At 39.6% G+C, this 20,803-nt stretch overlaps 1 long non-coding RNA gene across 2 annotated transcripts in view; it reads right to left on the bottom strand.

Annotated features, from left to right (window-relative positions):
• LOC120094336 (uncharacterized) overlaps nt 1–20,803 on the bottom strand; it is a 50,809-nt gene that overhangs the window by 11,808 nt on the left and 18,198 nt on the right. The window lies entirely within an intron of this gene.

Here is a 20,803-nt window from a genome sequence, read left to right as displayed (position 1 = left end):
AGACCAGTAAACGGTTACTAATTCCTAACTAATCGTAAGTTACCAGAGAGTCTTGAGACTGAACATCAGAAAAGGTGACCAGAATGAGTTATCAGGTCAAGAACATGAGGAAAAACAAGCCTCCCAAAATATAGTAAGGCCAGTTATAAAGTTTTCTAGACATAATGGGCTTATTAAATGGACCATAACCTTCAAATAGGTACTTGAATATAAGATAGCATTTCCATATACTAATAAGAAAATTTAGTCTACCTTAAGGAGCTCAAAGTTAGGGTTGTACTGTTTGTTAAACTCTGTTTTCACAACAGTTTATAACTGCTCGACAGTAATAGTAAGAAACACCAATGCACTAAGGGCTTAGTCAGGAAACTAGGGGCTGCTTTAACTTTTTATACCACCAGATGGCAGTAGTAAGATGCCATCAGTTTCTGTCAACTTCCTACATCTACAGTAAGAAGCAGGCAGGCCTGGTAAGGCTAGGAGAGACAATACAGTAAAAAGAAGCAGTTAAAATCGCAGGTTCTCAATCAGGTGTCCAGGCTCGCAGGCCTCTTTCTGCCACTTCTGGCTGTGCCGTCTTAATCTGATACAAAGACAACAATAAACAACTTCCTTTTGGAAGCCTCAGTTTCTCCCTCTAAAGTGAGGACAGTAGGGTCAGGGGAGATTGATTGTTCAGCCTGTAAAGTGCTTTCCCTACAGGCATTAGAGCCTGAGTGCAGATCACGGCACCCAAAGACAAGGCAAGGCCTAGCAATGAATGCCACTCTATCACTGGGAGACACAGACCCCAGGGCCTACTGGCAATCAGCTCCAAGCTCAGCCAGAAACGTCATCTCAAAAACACTAAGGTGGAGACCAATAAAGGAAGACACTCGTCTTCAAGCTCTGGCTTCTCACCTGTATACTTAAGTACACACAAACACATGTACACACACGTACAAACACACACAAACACACACACACACACACACACACACACACACAAATGTGTACTTGGTATACCTTCTGGGTTGATTCGTGTATATACCTTAAATTTTTCATATTTTGAAAATCCAAACTCTTATGAAGAAACCCCATTGGGGGAAGTAGGCATGATGCCCCACTTCTGGTTGGAGGTATTGGCATTTGATAGCTGCTTTAAGAGGGAGATTCTGGTTTTTTCTTTAAGGGTGTGACCACTAGTACATTAGCCACTCTTCAGAGCAGGCCCTACACCCAAGAGTTTTTGGGCAAAACACATTGGCCTCATCAGGTTTGGGGGTGGGAGGTAGTGAGGTAGGGGTGGGTCCAGGAAAAGCTTGAAGGAAGGAGTAAACACAATCAAAACACATCGTATGACATTCTCAAAAAAAAAAACTGTCTAAATAAATAAAGAGAAATTTATTTCTAAAAGTCACTAAAGGAAAAATTAATTAAAACTAAATTTTAAAAAAGTCGCTGAAGGTGTTAATAAGAGGGACGTTCAGACAGTACTCTAACTCCAGTGACTTGCACACATCCTCAAGAGGGTCACTTGGAGATGGCTGTGCACATGGGAAGAGGAGGATGGTAAGACCAAAGTGGAGCCAAGTGATGTTTCTACCTGCCAAGGGAGAGCAAAGATTGCCTGCAAAACACCAGAAATTGAGTGAGAGTTGTGGACAAGTGAGTCTTTTGCAACCATCAGAAGGAACCAAACCTGCTACTGTCTTGTTCTTGGACTTCTAAACTCTAAACTTTTGTGAGAAAAAAATAGATTTCTTTTGCTCAATTCTTCCAGCTGTGATACTTGTTTCTGGCAGCTTAAATCACTAACACAGCACATAAGAGCTCGTTAAACATGAGCTAACAGCAGCCCTATACACCTTAGAGTTACTGTTCAGGACAACACAGCTTTTTCTTAACTGTACTAAGCATTCTACCACACAGCTCCTCGCCATGTCAACCTAACCTTATCCATCAAGACTATATGTAAGAGTAAACAGACTGTGCTGAAACAGGCTCACCTGCAGGTCACCCCAAACCTTCCTTCCTGCAGAGACAGGCCCAGCCCTATTGGTTAGGCTGCCATGCTGTCAGCAGCTGTGGACTCAGAGCTGCCTGCTGAGTGAATGATAAAACAGAACTGAGAGAATGTTACCTCCCAGGGAGATCTCACACCTGCCATAGTGCCACAGACTCCCTCTAGGACAGACACTACCCTTGGCTTAGAGCAGAGAGACAGAGAGAGATGGAGAGACACAGAGAGAGGAACAGAGACACCGAGAGCTGCTATCTCTGGGGAAAGCTGAATATAGGATGGCAAAAAAATTAAAGCCATATTTGTGTTACCATTAAGAGTGATGATGGGTAATTTTTAATTTTTGTTTTGTTTCTTGTTTGTTTCATTTAAAGAAAAGATCTTACCAGTCAGAGATACATATCCCAGTGGGTAAAGGGACTTGCTGCATGAGTCTTACAGCCTATGTTGCTTGATCCCTGGAAGCCACATAACTATGGAAGTCAAGAACTAACTGCACAGTTGTTTTCCTTTTACCTCTGCATGTGTGTCATGGTACGTAGGCCTGTACACATATATCATATGTGCGCGCGCACACACACACACACACACACACACACACACACACACACACACACACAGACACTTGTTTACTCCTTAAAAGTTAACATTTTTAAGATGTCTATGGTAAAATGGTGCAATTTCTGACATTTCTTTTAAAGCATGTTTTAAAGCAGTAACTATGGTGGGAAGAGAAGTGAAGCAAGATTTGAATACTGGTGATAATTTTGTAAAATAACAGATACACGGTGGATCAGTGCATTAATCTCCTGGCTTTTATATACCTGAAAGTGTATGTACATCATAAAAGCAGAAAATGAACCAAGAGGGGTGAAGAGCTGTAATGGGGGAATATCGAGCTAGAAAGGGCAACAGACTACGATATGACAGCATACAGGGAGACTATTTGTGGGGGAAGAAAAGGGCTGGCTAGATGGGGAGGAGAGAGGGCACAGGGGAGGGAAAGAACAAAGCACAGAGAGACACATGTATGAAAACGTCATGAGGAGACGACATCTATTGATTTTAAAAGCTTTCCATCAAAAAGTTTTTAAAACAAAAATGGGAAATGACCCACAGTCCCTCTTGCTTAGGGAAGTTCTACAGTGGGTAAGGCAGAAAGTTCAGAAATTCCTGAGTTCCTCCTCACAAGGAGCAGTCACGAGTGTCGTGAAGCTGAACACTGGTATTTTCTCGGGCATTTACCTAACATCTGCTCTCTTCCGGGGGCTGGGGTGAATCATGAAGAACAAGGCCATCCTGATTCCCAGAGAGATATCTCTGTGCTGAGAGTTCCTTCTCAGCCACCTCCTCTTAATCCTCACAATATTGCAAGGAAGAGATTACTTGGATCAAGGGTCAACTGCCTTGCTAGGAAGGGGATTTTGGTTTTGTTACCTGTTCTACAAATCACCCCACAGATAATTAAGCTGTGTGTCCTGATGTGGGTCCAACTGGGGTGCCATCGCTCTTTGAAATATTTACAACCTCTCCTCTCCGAAGTGCAAGGGGAAACCACTCACTTGTTTTATGCAATGTCCCAGCCATTTTTTCACTGATATGCGTGTCTTAAATACCTTCAGTGTTTCCAACCCTGTAAACACAAAGGTTAATACAGCCCTATCCTAAAGTGTTCACAACCCACCTGTAAAGGAGCAAAGGTCACTGTGCATTACCTGCTGCCTTTGAAGTACATCAAAGAGGCAATTGTGGCACAGAGGAGGAGCCTGCACACTACTGACTCTTCATACGCCCCAAGAGTCTTCCAAAGTCCCACCTGCCTGTGCAGGATTCCCAGGCTTCTTTACAGACCAGCAAGTTACCTTGTTATCTCCTTCAGCCCTTAACAAAGGCTTCCTCGTCATGTCAGAGCCCCTGCAAAGTCCCAGATGAACTTGTCTTTGAAGTCACTGCCATTGCCATGAGCCACCATAGTGCACTTGTATTTATCCTGCAGTGGCCTCTTGCTCTTAGAGCAGTGCCTAGCCCTTTACTATATATGTTACACATGTTAGAGCAGTGCCTAGCTCTTTACTATGTATGTTACACATATGCTCATTGAACTGAAAAAGCGAATACAGCAGGGTTAACTCTCCACTCTCCAACTGTCCTTTCCATTGTGTTTTCCTTATTTTGCCACTAAAACCAGTCAACATAGAATCTCTTAGCTGATGTAAGTTTTTGATATAGACAAAATCATCATCATAAAAAATAAAACAATGTAATGATTGAATCACTTTCTACAGAATACTATACATATATATATATGTATATATATATATATTTTTTTTTTTTTTAACAAAGTCCCATGTAGGCGGAGAGATCTGATGGAAAGAGTTACTTTATAGGAAGTTGTTCTGACCTATATGTCAGCTTATGTTTTTAAAAGACTTGTTTTGTATTTTTCAACAAAAGAGTGTCTTCTTTTTAGACAAGATTTCCATTTCCTTCGTGTGTGTGTGTGTGTGTGTGTGTGTGTGTGTGTGTGTGTGTGTGTGATTTCTCAAAATGGCTTGCTCGGGTGACTAATCCATCTAGCTGTCAATGTGCTCTTAGCATCTCTGGACCTCCTCTTTTCTCCCTATCAATCAGACTTTCTTCTGTGTCATACTCCAAATAAATTCACACTTTTCTGCTTTTTTCTAAGTCTAATAATGACCCCACAAAAATAGTGAGCTTTTATCAGCACTGCTCCTGAACAGGGAGAGTATCAGGTGTCAGCAATGATGTGGTAGAGAACATGAGATAAGCCGGCCCAGCCTGCTCTACATTGCAGACCAATGTCTCTCATAATAGGTACAAGGTGAACATTTCTAAGGTTACCATACATATCCTACATGGACCAATACCTGAGTCTCTTCCCTCTGACCTAGAACCACATGAAAATTGTCATAGTCAAAATGGAATCATGTATGTCTTACTTTGGTAAAACAGAGTTAGGAGGCCTTGAAAAGAGAGCTCTGGTATATACCTGCTTATCATAAAAGCTATGGCAAGGACTCTCTGAATACCACAATCTTACACAAATACTTCTATAAAGACATCTGCCCAACAATTTTCTGTTCAACCTTGGACTGGTAGTCAAGGATAATGGTTTCAAGACAATTTGCTTAGCTCTTTCACTCTACCTTTAAAAAACCCCTGTTTCCCTTTGCCTTTTCTGAAATGTCTACAGGCCTGCAACAGCACTTATTTCCAGAGTTGCAAATCCCTACTCATCCAATAGTAGTAGTAGTAGGAATAGTAGCAGTAGTAGTAGTAGTAGTAGTAGTAGTTTCTTTTGAGATTCTCCCACTGTTTGTCTTTTAAACTGACACTATCTACAGAATCCAGTTCAAATCCTTCAGTTCAGCATGCAGTGGCTTATGTCATTTCTCAGTTCCTAGATCTGAATCACCACCACTTCCCTAATAAAATTCACAGGTTGCTGCTCCCTACAAACCTGGAACATACTTGCCTATTGCTGACTTTGCTCCTCCTTTCTCCTTAAACAAGAATGCTCTTTCCCTACATCTTTATGTGACAAGTCCTATCATTAGTCAAATTCAGTTAAGTATTACACATTCCTTGAAAGCTCTCTCTTCTAATGTTCTTTATTTATTTCTCTATAGCCAAGTTCTCTGTCCTTTTCGCCTATCGGAAGTGAATAGAGAAAACGTCCTAGAAATGACGAGATTAATTGAGAATCAACCTGTACCTAGACAATGACTTGTAACTGGGAAAAAATGTTTCCAAGAGGGATGGAGAGAGATGGCTTAGCTGTTAAGAGCACTGTCTGCTCTTCCAAAGGTCCCCCTCTTCAATTCTCAATACCCACATGGCAGCTCGCAACTGTCTGAAACTCCAGTTCCAGATCTGATGTCTTCCTCAGGTCTCTGCCACATCTCCACACACATGTTACACAGACATACATGCAAGTGAACTACTCATACACATAAGACAAAATCTGAAAACTTTCTTGAATGTCACCAAGACATGATCTACTGGCCTACTCTGACTGTAGACCCATAGACGCAGTAGAGTAAATGGTATTGATATATTTATCCAGTGAATTAAAAAATCTGTATTGAGTACCTGTTCTATAAATGACAGTCATTCTGTTAGACACTGGGAATGTGAACCGTAGAAAACATAAGTCTCCAGTCTCTCGATGACAACACTCTAGTAAGGAGCCAGATAACAGTCAATAAAGCATGCTCTGGACTGCTCTGAGACTGCTCTGAGGGTTTCTGCAGTCCAGTATTACTGAGCTCAGGAAGCTGGATAGAGCAGAGCTTCAACTTTTTTGCTTGTAAGCCCTTTTCTTACTTTACTCAACCACAGGCATTTAGGTATATAAGATAGGTATAGAAATCAAACCTGTACAAACAATAACTTCTAATTTGTTTTAAAACATTTCTTTGGCATGGATATAATTTTACCACTTATTGGAGATGAAATTTGCATGTGCTTATTAATTTTTACATAAGTACAAAACTTTGGCTGAACATTTGAAACTATAGGATATAAAGAATATTCAATATTTTCCAGATAATTGACACTGTGATTTTATAATCTGATGGTAGGATGATGATATTCATCAATGCTAAGAATACCATTCACATAAAAACTAGTACACAATGGTAGAAGTATATTTGGGATCATTTCCAAAGTTATTGGGAGGCTGGAGAGATAGCTCAGTGGTTAAGAGCACTGGTTGTTCTTCCAGAGGTCCTAAGTTCAATTCCTGCAACCACATGGTGGCTCATAATCATCTATAATGGGATCTGATGTTCTTTTCTGGCCTGTAGGCATACATGTAGGCTGGTCACTATATACATAATAAATAAATAAATCTTTAAAAAATGTTGGAAATTGTCTTAACCCTAAGCCAAGATTCACCTAATTCTTTTATTTAAAAAATAGTTATTTTCTTAAGATGTACATTAATAAATTCCTAACATAAAATATTTGTAGATTTAACTCAAACAAAAGTTCTTGGAGGCTCTCAATTTTACAGAGTGAAACATTCTATAATCAAAAATTTGAAAGCCGGGACTGGAGAGATCATTCAGTGGTTAAAAACACTGACTGTGCTTTCCAGAGGTTCTGATTTCAATTCCCAGCAACCACATGGTGGCTCACAACCATTTGTAATGGGATCTAATGCCCTCTCTGTTGTGTCTGAAGACAGCCACAGGGTATTCATGTATATAATAAATAAATAAATCTTAAAATTTTTTGAAAGCTACACTGCAGGATGACATTTTGGCTTGCAAAAAACAGCAACAACAAAAAACCAAACATTTTTAATGAAACTTAAGTTGGCAATGCAAGTAGAATTTAAAAAAAATCAAACATTATATATAACACAATACAATGCAAAGATGACACTAACATAAAAAATGAATTAAAAGTACTAAATTTTTGTTTTCTAAAATTAAGCTATGTATGTACAGTATGTACAGTAAAAACATGTCAATTCATACACAAATTTCAAATGTGAGCTGAGGTGTTTCACCCTTGGCTTAGGTTAGGACAGAGCTTCCAACACTGAAATGATCCTAAATATACCTCTGCAGTTGTGCATCAGATATCCATGTGAATGACATTCTCAGCCTTGACAGCCATAAAATCACCGGGCTGTTTCAGGCAGCATTCATGGAATTATGTGGTGTGACAGCATGCACAGTGTAAATTTAGTACACATATGTTCAGAACCAAGGCAATGTGATCCAAAAGGGTGAGCACTGCCAAATACACCTCAGGTTCATTATGTACTGGGTTTTGAATTAATTTTTGGACATTGACATTACTGTTGTCAAGTTTTTCATGATCCCCAAATCCAGTTATGTAACTCCATTTCAAGTTTCATCCCATAATTTAAAAAGCTATGTTGAAGGGGTTATGCAGAACAAGACTATCAAGCAAGAAATAGGCAATAAATGGCGTCAAAGCCTCGCTGCAGAATTTGAACTCCGGCCCTGTGCTGTGTATTTGTCTTTGGCCATATCAACATATCCGCACACAGATCCATTTTCTACCCTCTTCTTTCTTGCCCTGTCCCCAGCGGACTGCACTACCCAACTTCCTTACCATCTGGCTCCCCATGTGACTGGGCAACGGGAAGCTAGAGCAGGCCCTCTGTAAGCAGGCAGGCATGTAGTCAAGGTAGTTCTTTCCCCATTCCCTTCATATCAATAACAACAGCTACATCTCTGGAACTAAATAAAGCTCCATCCATTGACCCTCCAACATTCTCCTAGATAGCTTCAGCTGTCAACTTGGCATACCAAAAGTTATCTGAGGGATTCCTCAATCAGGCTGGCCTATGGGCATGTCTATGGGGGGTTTCTTCATTGTTGATTGACATGTGAGGGTCCAGCCCATTGTGGGTGGTGCTACACCAGAACAGGTGATCCTGGGTTCTATAAGAAAGCTAGCTGAGTACAAGCCAGAACAAACTATTAAGCAGCTTTCCCCCATGGTTCCTGCCTCTGCTTCTGCTTGAGTTTCTGTCCTGACTTCCCTCAATGATGGGCTGTGATTGGGAAGTATAAGCCAAAGAAACCATTTTCTCTCCAAATTGTTTTTTGTCATGGTGCTTATCACAGCAACAGAAAGCAAACTAGGACATCCAAAACTATTTCTTTTCCTTGTCCCCTCAGCTCTAACAGCTCTCCACTGCTACTAGAATCTGGACACCTGCCTGTGCACAATTTGCTTCCCTAATTGTCTAGATATCTACATAGATCACATAGATTAAAGTCTCTTCCTTTGAGCCAAGTGAGACAAATCCCATTTTTATGCATCAGGACCACAACTGATACGATCCCAAAGCTATGTGTCAGAAGACACATACCTGCTTTAATCATGTGTCTCATGATTAGTTATGAATATCAGGAAGATCTTCAGCTCTGTAGTGTGAAGAGATGGAAGAAAAGCAAAAGTAGGAGGAAGGGCACAGCCACCTAGGAAGTTATGTCATAGTATAGACAAGGGATTGAGGGTGGCAAAGAAATAGACAAAAGAAATAGACTAACAAGATATTAAGAAAGAAGAATTATTGGGACTTGGTGATTGGCTAAATATATAAAATGAAAAGTAACAATTAGAACCAAATAGCACTGAAAACAGTCAGAGGATAAATATGGTGACCAGCGTGTACCTCAAAGAAATAAAGCCTTCAAGTTTAGCCTGTCCTCCCAAGCAATCCCTGCCCCATACTGCATTGCTGCAGACAAGAGAATGGAAATCATAGACCAAGATCTCTGACCATACACCTTATTCCAATTCTGATGCTAGAACTGTGAAGCAGCCTTCTCTTATAAACCTAATATCTGGGAGAAAACACTTGGGTTATATAGGTATTCTGGTCAACAGGATATTCATTTTACTACAGATCAACAAGTTGCTATTTGAGCTTATGTATAATCTTGAAACTTGGTCTCCAGGGTACAATCCACTCTGGATGATCAAGTCTCTGCATTAGCAAAGAAACTAGATGTAGGCTTGTCCTGTTAACTCCCTTCTCCCACGTCTCTTCCTGGACCCTAGGAATCTGTGTCCCTGATGCACTCTCTCCTTTAAGTATATACTCTGCCTCCTTCCGCTTTTCCTGGATGACTCTGTATGTAATCTTTAATAAGTCAGCTTTAAATTTACTGCCTCATAAGGTCTTCCATAGACCCTGTATTGCCTCTCTTAATTCAGCAACATGAAGGAAAAAAGTTTTTAACAATGCCTAGACTACAGCTTTCTTCTTTATCGAGTTGAAAGTAAGTTCAGAGCATACGTTTGACTCAGTTTTGTATCCTTCTAGAATGTCTAGAATACTCTGTGCACTGTATATTAGTAAGTACTTGTTAGGCATACACATGACAAGGTACAATGCGCCTTCTACAGTTAATAGGAACACATAACAAATAATAATGATGACAAAGCCATGAAAAGTCTAGAGGAATTGCCTAGGAAGCAAATCTTGTTTCCCAAACGGTTTATAAAGTAAGTTAACATGTGATGAAGAGAAAAAGAAAGAGGGGGGAGGGAGGGAAGGAGGAATGGAGAGAGAGAGAGAGAGAGAGAGAGAGAGAGAGAGAGAGAGTTGTAGGACCTTGTCGTGAATCAGATCTGCCAATATTGAAGCTGTAGAAGCCAATCCTAAAGTTATATACCAACATCTGCTTCTCAAGAACTGATTAAAATAAATATTTCTCAGTTGCCATGGCTTTTGAGTCTATTTTTGACATAGGCTCCAAATGCAGCAAATGATATAGAAACTCTAGTTCCTTTCATTGCCATTTGACATGGAGGGCTGTAATCTCACCAGTGAGGTCAAAAAAACACAAGCCTCATGACCACAAAAGATAACTTTCCTTGATCCTCAGCAGCAAATAGCAGAACTTTGTCATTTGTACTGGTTGCTTGGGCTTTAAAACTGAGAACAGTCTCTGGGTAGCCTTTTAGGTGTGGAGACTGCCACACTAGACTAAGTCCTTCCTTTTTGTAGGAAAGCCCTGGGGAGCATCTCTTTGACACTTTGTAAAGGCCCCATTGCTGTTTTAGTTTTTATTAAGGAAATTTAAGAACATACAGAAAACTAGGAAGAAGAACAAGTGGGCCTAAAGAGCCCTTCACCCAGCTTCCATAGTTACCAAGAGTGAAAAGAGAAACGGCACAAAGGGTTCATTAATTTTTACATTTACTATTTTTCCAAAGGATAGCACACTTCAGAACAACTGAACTCTCCAAGGAAGATAGAAGGTTTTTAGAAAAAACTCAAGACATTACCAAGAACAGCCAGCTAGTGCCTCGATTTGTTATCAAATCTGTGAGGCCATCACCTAGTTATCAGTATCATAAAAATCAGAAATGGGGACCAGGAGATGGCTCAGCCGGTAAAGGTGCTTGCCACCATGGCTGATGATCTTTGTTGAATTTCCATGACCCACATGGTAGAAGGAAAGAACCAATTCATAAATAAATAACGATTAAGTTAAAAGTTTTTTAAAATCAGAAAGTAGGTTGTGAGTAGCCCGTGTGAGAGGTATGACTTCATTTCTTGTGTAGTGTCAAGCATGACAGTTCTACCTTTTTGTTTTGTTTTGTTTTCTTTTCTTTTTTTTTTTTTTTTTTTTTTTGGAGCTGAGGACCGAACCCAGGGCCTTGTGCTTGCTAGGCAAGCACTCTACCACTGAGCTAAATCCCCAACCCCTTTTTGTTTTCTTAATAGTGCCAGGTGTTAGCTGGGCCTAGGGACATACTCCTTTAATCTCAGAATTTCAGATGCAGAGGATCACAGTGAGCTTGAGGCCACCTGTTCTATGTAGTGAGTTCCAGGCCAGCTAGGGCTAAATAATGACACCCATATTTTAAGGGGGCAGGATGTAATCCAAAAGCATTAGAGTCTTGTCAGAAAGATTCAGGAGTCAATTTATATAAGCTTTCACTGCCTGAAGATAATTAAACATGAACAAAAGTAATGGTAGCAACTTTGAGTTTGTTTTGAATTCAATTAAGTTCTTTGTTACATATATTGCAAAATAAAAGATATAGAATCTGGTGCTGGATGCAATTAAGTCTTTAGATCCAATTGGATACCTTCCTTATTTTCTGGTATCACAAGATTATCTAAGCTTAATATAGCATATTTCCTATTTCCAAGTGGAATCAATAATTTCCCTAAGAAGCCCTGTGTCATGTTGAGTTTCTCCATGAAATAGACTGATTTGAATATTTTATTCTTTTAGATTTTATTTTCATTTTTTTGTGTCTGTGTGTATGTATGCCACATGTGTGCAGGTGCCCACAGAAGCCAGAGGGAGCTTTGCCTCCAAAGCCGAAGTGAAAGGCAGCTGTCAGCTGCTGAGTATGGATTCTGGGAACGGGAAGCAAATGGGGATCTCTGGAAAAACAGCAACCCTTGACCCATCTCTCTAAGACCTGACTTAAGTATTCAGATGCATGAAACTCATTAGAGAATTCCTCTAGAGTCAACACCTATTGAGGAAAGACAAAAATATGTTTGAGTAGAGGAACTGAATCACAATGTAATAATAACAATCCCACAAAATAACACTGCAAGCTTTTCTGTCCTGAAGCAAAAGAGTTTGAAGCAATGTGCATTAATCAGTCATTCCGTGTGGGCTGCCCTAGCATATGAGGGAAGACCCTAACTGTGATGGCTATTGCCATCTAGTAGTAGAAATTCTCAATCACAGCAAGAGAGAGATTTCTGGTAGTGGAAGCTGGGTGTTGGATTGTCCTGGTATCTGTCAAACATCTTTTAAGGTACAGTATGGTCCCAATAACAAAGAATGTACTATCTAAAATGTCAATAGTGCAGAAACTAAGACAGTTTGGCCTTGGGGCAACACTAAGACAGTGACTCAGATTGTTACCAGTAATCTGGGTGAGTTCTTTTTGTTCTAATACTGATACAAACAGTTGGTAGTCAAGGAGACTCTCTCTTCCAGTGCTGGCAACCCCAAACCCTTGAGTGGCCAAGGGAAAGCCCATTGAATAAGCCCTAAGAGTGGTGTGTGTGTGTGTGTGTGTGTGTGTGTGTGTGTGTGTGTGTGTGTTTGCTTGCTCTCTCCAAGTCTTAAAACCAGATTACTCATGGATATAGGCATTCTGGTTGCAGGTTTATCTCTCTGGGCTTTAATGACCAGGAGCTCCAGCTCTTGGCAGCTATTGTAATCCATAGCTTTTAACAGCTGTGAGTAAGGACAGCCAATAGTAGCAAGCAACACCAAGTGCTGACACCTTCTAGTTCCAGTTCTTGGACAGACTTCAGATGCTAGAGTCTTCCACTATACAGAGGCAAGTATTACAACTCAGGCCTATTGCAGCAGCATTCCAGCCCTTGACAGTGGTTTGTATTACAGCATGTGAGCCTAGTGTGTCTTGAACCTCTGGCAAATTTGCAAGGTCCCTGGAAATCTTCCAGCAATCAAGAAACCAGTTTCTCATCTTTAACTCTTCACAGTCCTCTTTGTCTCTACCATCTCTGCCCTAGAATTCTCTGGACTGCTTTAGTTACCCTCCTGTTGCCATGGCTATTGTCACTGCTGTCAACCCTTTCATTCCTTCCTTCCTCCCTCCCTTCCTTCCTTCCTTCCTTCCTCTTTTCTTCCTTCCTTTGTGTTACCAGCTCATTTCACAAATGATAAAACTCAAAACTAATCAAAAAAAAAAAAAAGCCTTTTATCTGGCCTAATGTGGTAACATCAAGTACAAGCATAGGAAGCTGCCGCCCAGCTGCCTCTCATATACTGAGTTAACAGTGTTCATATAGACAGAAAAGAGGATACAGTAAGGGTGTCTCCACCAATTATAGCAGTCTTCATAAGGCTGTGCTTACACTAATCACAGCACAGTGCCTTATGCAAATGAGTAAATAAGTTGCTCCCACCACAGGAATCTCATTTGAAAATGAATTGTAGCAATCACAGACCTGCTGGGCTAGCAAGGTTCAAGCTCTGGAACCAGTGGAAATGACACACAGGCTTGTCCAGAATTCACTGAGACTTGTGATAACAAAAGTCTGATACAAACTGTTTTGAAATAGTTATAACTAATGGAGAGCTCTCACTAGATTTGTCCTTAGGCAGCAACTGGAGTTATCATGTAGTTTCTGAAAGGTGTCTGTGGGTTTTCAGAGCAGCGGTGTATGAGGTCTGCTTGTTTGACATGCTCTCATTCAAGGCAGCCAGGGCACAGAGGACAGTCTAACAGCTATCTGTTGAGGTTTGGCCTTGCTGTATATTATAATGCTAAGTGTAGGCCCCCAAGACCTAGCTCATAGACCAATGTAACCCTGTCCCAAGTTATTTCTGCTTGGTAAAGAAAGATGTTGACATGAGTTTATGAGTTCATGAAAACATGGCCCCGAGGGCCAGCTGACTGGAGCTAAGAGCAGCCCCCACAAAACATAGTCAATAATAACTAGTGGTTTTCAATAGGAGAGTTAGATTCCAATAGCATAGATGAGAGAGATCTTCCCTGTTCTAGTGCTGATTAAGGCTTATTATAAATAATAAAAGTTGCATGTCTTTTATTCAGGAACCAAATGATCAAGGTTGGGTAGAAACCCTAGGCCAAGATTAAAGATTTCTACAACAGGTATCAGTTAGGGAGTCAAATTGCCCTGGCTGCCGACCCCTGGGCTTATTTAAAAGTCACATAAATATTAAAAGAAGTGCTTATGATAAAGGCCCCTTGACTTTAATAGTAATATAATTATATTTAAAGGGCTCTAACTCCTGCCACAACAGCCCAAGGAGAGTGGAATTCTCCTACCTCAAGACAAGAACCATCAGGTACTGGTATTCCCAGAAACCTAGAGATCAAGACCTCTGCCTTGAGGAAGGAATCCAGTGGCATACTACAGCATTGATGATACGCTTTAGTTTTAGAGAAAGGTAATACATAGGACCACGTAGACACCTCAGTGTTCAAGTGCTGGGAAAACTGGCTATTACTGGTTTAGTGTTCATTTGTAGGCTTTTCAGGGAGCAAACTAAGGGGGGGGGAATTGAATACACATCATTCATATCAATATTTCCACTTGAAAACCAAAATTGTAGGCAAAATATTTACATTCAGAGAAGCTAAGTCATTAACACAAGTAAGTTCCTAGAAGCCATACGGTTAATTTTTTAAAATCTCACTAAGATTGCATATTACAAGGGGTTATAACAGAATTGGAAAAGTTTAATGGCAAACGTTCAAAAATAATTCTGAATATGGGGCTAAGGATGTAGTTCAGTTAGTACAGTGCCTGTCTAGCATGACTGAAGCCCTGGGTTCAATGTGCAGCACCAAATAAATGGGGTGTGGTGGTGCCTGAGCGCCTGTAGAAGGAGGAGGATCAGAGGCTTAATGTCATCCTCAGGTATAAACCAAATTTGAGGCCAGCCTGGGAAACATATGACAGTGCCTGAAAGACAACCAACCTAAAGCCTTAGCCTTCTTTAGCGGCCAAAACTCTCAATCTTCACAAATGACAAGGAGGCCCACACGAGTTTAACCAACTTGCTCTAGGACCCATTGCTACAAGGCACCAGGACCTAATGTCTCTTTTGTCCACTCACTACTCCAACTTTTCTCTTAAAAACAGAGCACAGAGGAACAGAAAGGGCAATGAGACTCACACAGGGCTTCACAGGACTTTGAGGAAATTTAGAGCTCAAACTACACATCTCCATGAAGAAGGAATTACTCACTTGCTATCATAGAAATATTTCCTTGTTGCTTTCCGAAGAACCACAAGATTGTGCTGTGCCCTCCACACTTTCTCCTCCACTCTTGCTAAAAACAAAACCAGCATGCACTAGGAAATAGGCTGTCTAAGATGGGGCCTCTCAGTAAAGAAAAATGATTCAATTAACAAGCACACAAGAACAGAATGGAGCTGCTTGAGTATCTCAGCTGGAGTACTTGCCTAGCTTGGACAAAGACCTGGGTTTGATCCCCGGTATTGCATAAAACAAGACTTGGTTATACATGTGTGCAATGCCAACACTTAGGGGGGCAGAAGCATGAAGAACAGAAGTCAGATCTGTCTCAAAAATAGCAAATGAACACAACCAGAATGTGCTCTTTGCTTTCTGTGCCTGTTTTACTCTCATATACAAACCCAACAATTACACCAGCAATGTGGCATATGCCTCATTCCTCTCAATTGGAGGAGTTATTTTGGAATTTCCTTTTAGGCCCTCCCTAGATTCTAATCTGAACTTTTCTTGTCCTCAGCAGTTGTTTATTATTTTTCCCAGTGCTTCTTAATCTTTTCCACTGAAGTACAGACAGAGAAAAATGCAAGCTGCATACACCATGTGCACACGCACGCATGCACACACACACACACACACACACACACACACAGAGTGGGCAAGTTCATATATCTTTGCACACATAGCCCTGAATAAGTCACCAAAAGCAAAATTCTTGAGAAACAATTTTTACAAAATGTGCCTTAAATATCTGTTCAAGTCTCATAGCCTGTTTTTGTTAAGGAACACAAATATAAAGGGAAATTGTTATAGCAGAAGGTGACTATATTTAATGAAGGCTTTGAAAGCCCTCCGCTAATCATGATCCTTCATATTCCCCATCTGAGAAAAATCACTTCCACAATACAGTTTCTATTGCTCTGAAGTCGATTCATACCCTTAAATAGAAAATGCACTGCTCGTTCAACCAATATGTATGGAACATTTAATATCCTTGCTCTTTTTTTTTTTGGAAAAACCAATAAGATGTCATAATCAAGAGTTTGATATAATTTGTGCTTGCTTTATAACTAGTAATGATATAAAATAGTGAAATGTAAGTGCAGTCAAATTTATAAAGCTATATTTTCATCAAAATGTAAACTAAACTAAATGCATAAAAATGTGTTGTGGGCATCTGTGCATGTTCATGAGTACAGATGTGTGTGAGAGTACCCATGTATATGTATGCATCTAAGTATACAATTTTAATGGGAAATTATTTTTCATATATTGTTTTAAAAGTTACAGCTCATCTAAAATATTCATCAAAAGCATTGATTAAAATAAAATACAGAATAGGAGATGGGTGGTGTCAAACCCAGGAGGACTTCAAGTTCTAGCTCCCACTGGATTATATAATTAGTTTAAGGAAGGTCAAATCAATTATATTTGAAGCCAGCCTGGGGCTATACAACAAGATCAACAAAAAAAAAAAGGAAAAATACAAGTTAAAATGAATACCAAAATATTAAACTTAAAATCTTTGAATGAGAACTTTAAAACACTGAATTAAATGTCAAGAAGTTTCAAAAGATAAAATAACTCCTCAAATTTTTATTTCTCTCTATTTGCCAATGCAAAGACATTGTTCTGATGTTTCTTCCTTTAGTTAGTTACAGAAGGAATTCTACTCCCACAATTCCTGTGTTGGAGCCATAACCTCCATCCAGTGTGACTGCATATATAGTAGTTAAGGTTAACTGAGATCACAAGCACAGGACTCTAATTCACAAGACTGTGTCCTTGTTTGAGGAAGTGAAACTGGAGCGTTCTACAATGCACAGAAGAAAGGTCACATGAGGAAGAAGGTGCTAGCTGAAAGCAAGTGAGTCAGGCTTCAGCAAGAAACAGTCCTCGGTGCTTTGATCTTGGGTTTCTGACCTTCGGGATTGTATAAAAATAAATTTCAATTGTTTAAACCACCCAATTTCGGATGAGGAGACTAATACATCTTTATATTTACAATTTAAGAAAAACATGGGAGCTAGAGACATGGCTTAGCAGTTAAGACCATTTGCTGTTCTTCCACAGGACCCATGTTTGGTTCACAAAACTCATATTAGACAGCTCTCAGCTGCTTGTAATTCCAACTACAAAGGATTAGTCCTCAGTGGACCCTCACACATGTGACAGCCATTCACACACTCACACACAGACACACAGATAGACAGACACACACACAAACACATTTTAAAAAAGAAAAATATGAGCTATTTAACATTACAAATTTTTCTTCAGTCGCCATGTACAAAGAACAAAAGCAAAAAAAAAAAATCTTAAGTGTACTCACTGCTATGAAAATTTTTCCCTTAGAGGGGGAAAAAAATCTATTGATTTTATTGAGAGGATTTGAAAAATTGGTTAATTTGTTTTTCCATCTGTCAAAGCACTTTCATCATTCAAATGCTCTCTACACATCAAAGTAGCATGGGACTTATCTTTGAAAATGGTACAACTCACAAACCTTTATAACACACAGATGTAGCCACCTGCTGTGTTGAGGACATAAAACAAGAAGTGTGGAAAAATGTTCTCCAGAGGCCTAAACAGTGTTAAAGAAGGGATACTTAAGTTTTATGGCCATGCTGTACTGGTACTGACTGCCTGAACAAGAGAACTTACATATTTCTTGACAGTGTGTGTGTCTGGGGCATTGGGCTGTGATGTGTGAGGCTCTCCAGAACCCAGTAGGTCTTGCCTGCCTGAGCCTGAGAGCTTTCCAAAGTCTGTTGTCTGCAGATACTCTGGAATAGTACAAGTTAATGTGATTTGTAACCTCTCCACTAGAAGAGTACATATACTAAGGTACAATGGATTTACACCATCTGTAGTTTACATATACTAAGGTACAATGGATTTACACCATCTGTAGTTTACATATACTAAGGTACAATGGATTTACACCATCTGTTTTCCCACTGAGTTGGTGAAGAATGCAGTGATCATTATCATCTTTTCAAAAATAAGGAAATGGAGGCACAAACTAAATTGAGCAACTTAACGATTATTACTACTAAGTGGAGAACCCAAGCCACAATCCCAAGACTCCTGACCCCGTCCATAAAGCTACCACCTGTCTAGCTTCTTGATGTTCAGAATTGCTTCATAATATTTTCAGGAGTGTTTGGTCAAGTACAGTGAGAGTTGAAAAACATAAAAACATATTATATAAAAAACATACTGTATATCCTTCTTCAATATTTAACAGTTGAAAATGTGGGGGTGGGAGAATAGGGAAATAGCTTTAATAGATGTTTTCTGAACCTAACTGTTGAACTTCAACGTTTTGGAATCATTACTTCCTGTTACATTTCTAGTCATATAGTGATTATGGCCACAATAAAATTACTGCATTTGGTCTTCTGGTGCATGGTCAGCTTCTTCTTTTGTCCTTATGATTTGGATTTCCTCGGGCTCCTGACTGAGGTTGTTTGCTGCTCTGATGCAGTAATTTGAGAAGGGTAGCTAAGTAGCATAATTGCTATTTATCATGTGTATGCAGTATTTGGAAGTTGGAGTCTGAGCTAACAGAAAATTAAATGTGATTTCTGCCCTCAGAGATCCTCATTTTACTCTGATGAATAGATTTGACTTGTAAACACAGGAAGAAGAAAAGAAAACAATCCTTGGGAGAGAAAAGTATAGAGATATGTCCAATAAGATAATCTGTCAGAGTACCAAATACATTTAATCTGATAAATTGAAGGAACTGATCTTTCCCTGCAAAGGCAAGGCTGGAGATTTGGATTCTGATGCTGATTACGATATCACCAATGCTATTCTCCAAAGTTTGTGTGCAGTTCACTATATCAGTCTGTAAGCCTGTGTTCCTGCTGACAATTAGTACACACACAATGCACAGGCACATGCACATGCACACACACACGAACAGGCACACACACATGCACAGGCACACAGACACACACGCACATTCTTCACTATAAGCTTTTCTCTCTTATAGCAACTATCTTATAAAATAACAAAACGAAGAATTTCAGGGCAGTAGATAAGGATGTCTAGCAGAGAGGGCATGGATTTCACATTCAGTATTCTTTAAAGAAGAAACTAGACCAAAGGGTATTTGGATGAAGTCTCAACCCAAGAAAATTAGGAACATAACAAATTTCTAACTACTCTAAGCTTGTGAACATTCTCTCTGTATCTCTATGTTTTGTGGAGACACAGGAAAGAGGAACGCTGTGTAGACCTGGGTGACAAATCACCCTTGACCTAACAGTACAGGACATTTCTTAACTTGAGCTCTCTTACAATTATATTTTATTACTCATTGATAAGACATGTGACTCTCAACACAGCTTTTCCATTGTGCCACATATATGTAAATTCCTCAACACAATACAACACACAATATAGCGAAATGTTTCAATGTTAGATAAACTTTTATTTTCACATATCTAAAGGTATTATTTATCAATAAAATTACTGTTGCTGGTGGTAATTTTAGTGAGTAAAATGTGCTTAGAGACTAGATGATTGGCCTAGTTGTTAAAAGCAGACCCTAGAGCTAAGCAGATGTGATTCAGATTCTGGATTCTACCATATGCTTGCCTCATTCCCTTGAGCAAATTGTATTATCTCACTAAGCTTTGATCCATCTGTAAAAAGTGGATCACAGTAGTAAGTCGTAAAAGGATTATTGGGTGGATCAATGGTAGCTGATAGTAAAAATAAAAGCTATGCTCACATGCACGAACTTGAATATCATCGATTTGTGACAGGCCCAATCATGGCCAATTTTATTTATATATTAATGCAGGTAAATATGCATACTTATAAATTATGTTTCTCCTCACTGTTATTAAAACAAGTACCCGATAAAAAACAACCAACCAGTCCAAGAAACAGAACATCAACGTCGTCACGTCACTTACTCGTGCCTCTATGCTTTCCTCTAATCTAGTCCTCAACCTTCTCTTTCTTCTCACATGCTTTTATATTGTGTTTTAAAGTTATGGCTCTGTCATGTATTTATATTCCTAAATATTATATCGTCTAACTTCATTTGTTTTTAACATTTATTTTTTAAAGTAGGTCATGGGGCCTGAATTGATGGCCCAGCAGTTAAGAGCATTTCCTACTCTTCCAGAGGACCAGAGTGTGGTTTCCAGCAGCCACGTCATGTGACTCCCAAACACAATTCCAAGTTCAGGAGAACTGATGCCCTTTGCTGGCTTCCCCAGTGCCCTCAAACATGTGGCATAAACTTATACAGAAACACGTATCCATTAATAAAAAATTTTTGTTAAAGTAGATCATGTGTCTCCCTTTGGAGCAGTGCCGCTAAGAACATTTCTGTTCATGCTTCCCACTGAACACTGGTTTCCTTGGGTAAATGCACAGAAGCAGCATTTCCTGTGCTATGGGATATAGAAATGGCTGATAATAGATAATGTCAAGCTTTGCAGAGTGGTTTTGTCTATAAACACTTTTACGAGTGCTACAAAAGACATGCTGCTAATTCGTAGTCTCTCTAAGACTAGAT

Source organism: Rattus norvegicus, chromosome 8, assembly GCF_036323735.1.
Source record: "Rattus norvegicus strain BN/NHsdMcwi chromosome 8, GRCr8, whole genome shotgun sequence".
Taxonomy (NCBI): Eukaryota; Metazoa; Chordata; class Mammalia; order Rodentia; family Muridae; genus Rattus; species Rattus norvegicus.
This window is presented reverse-complemented; position numbering and strand designations above follow the sequence as displayed.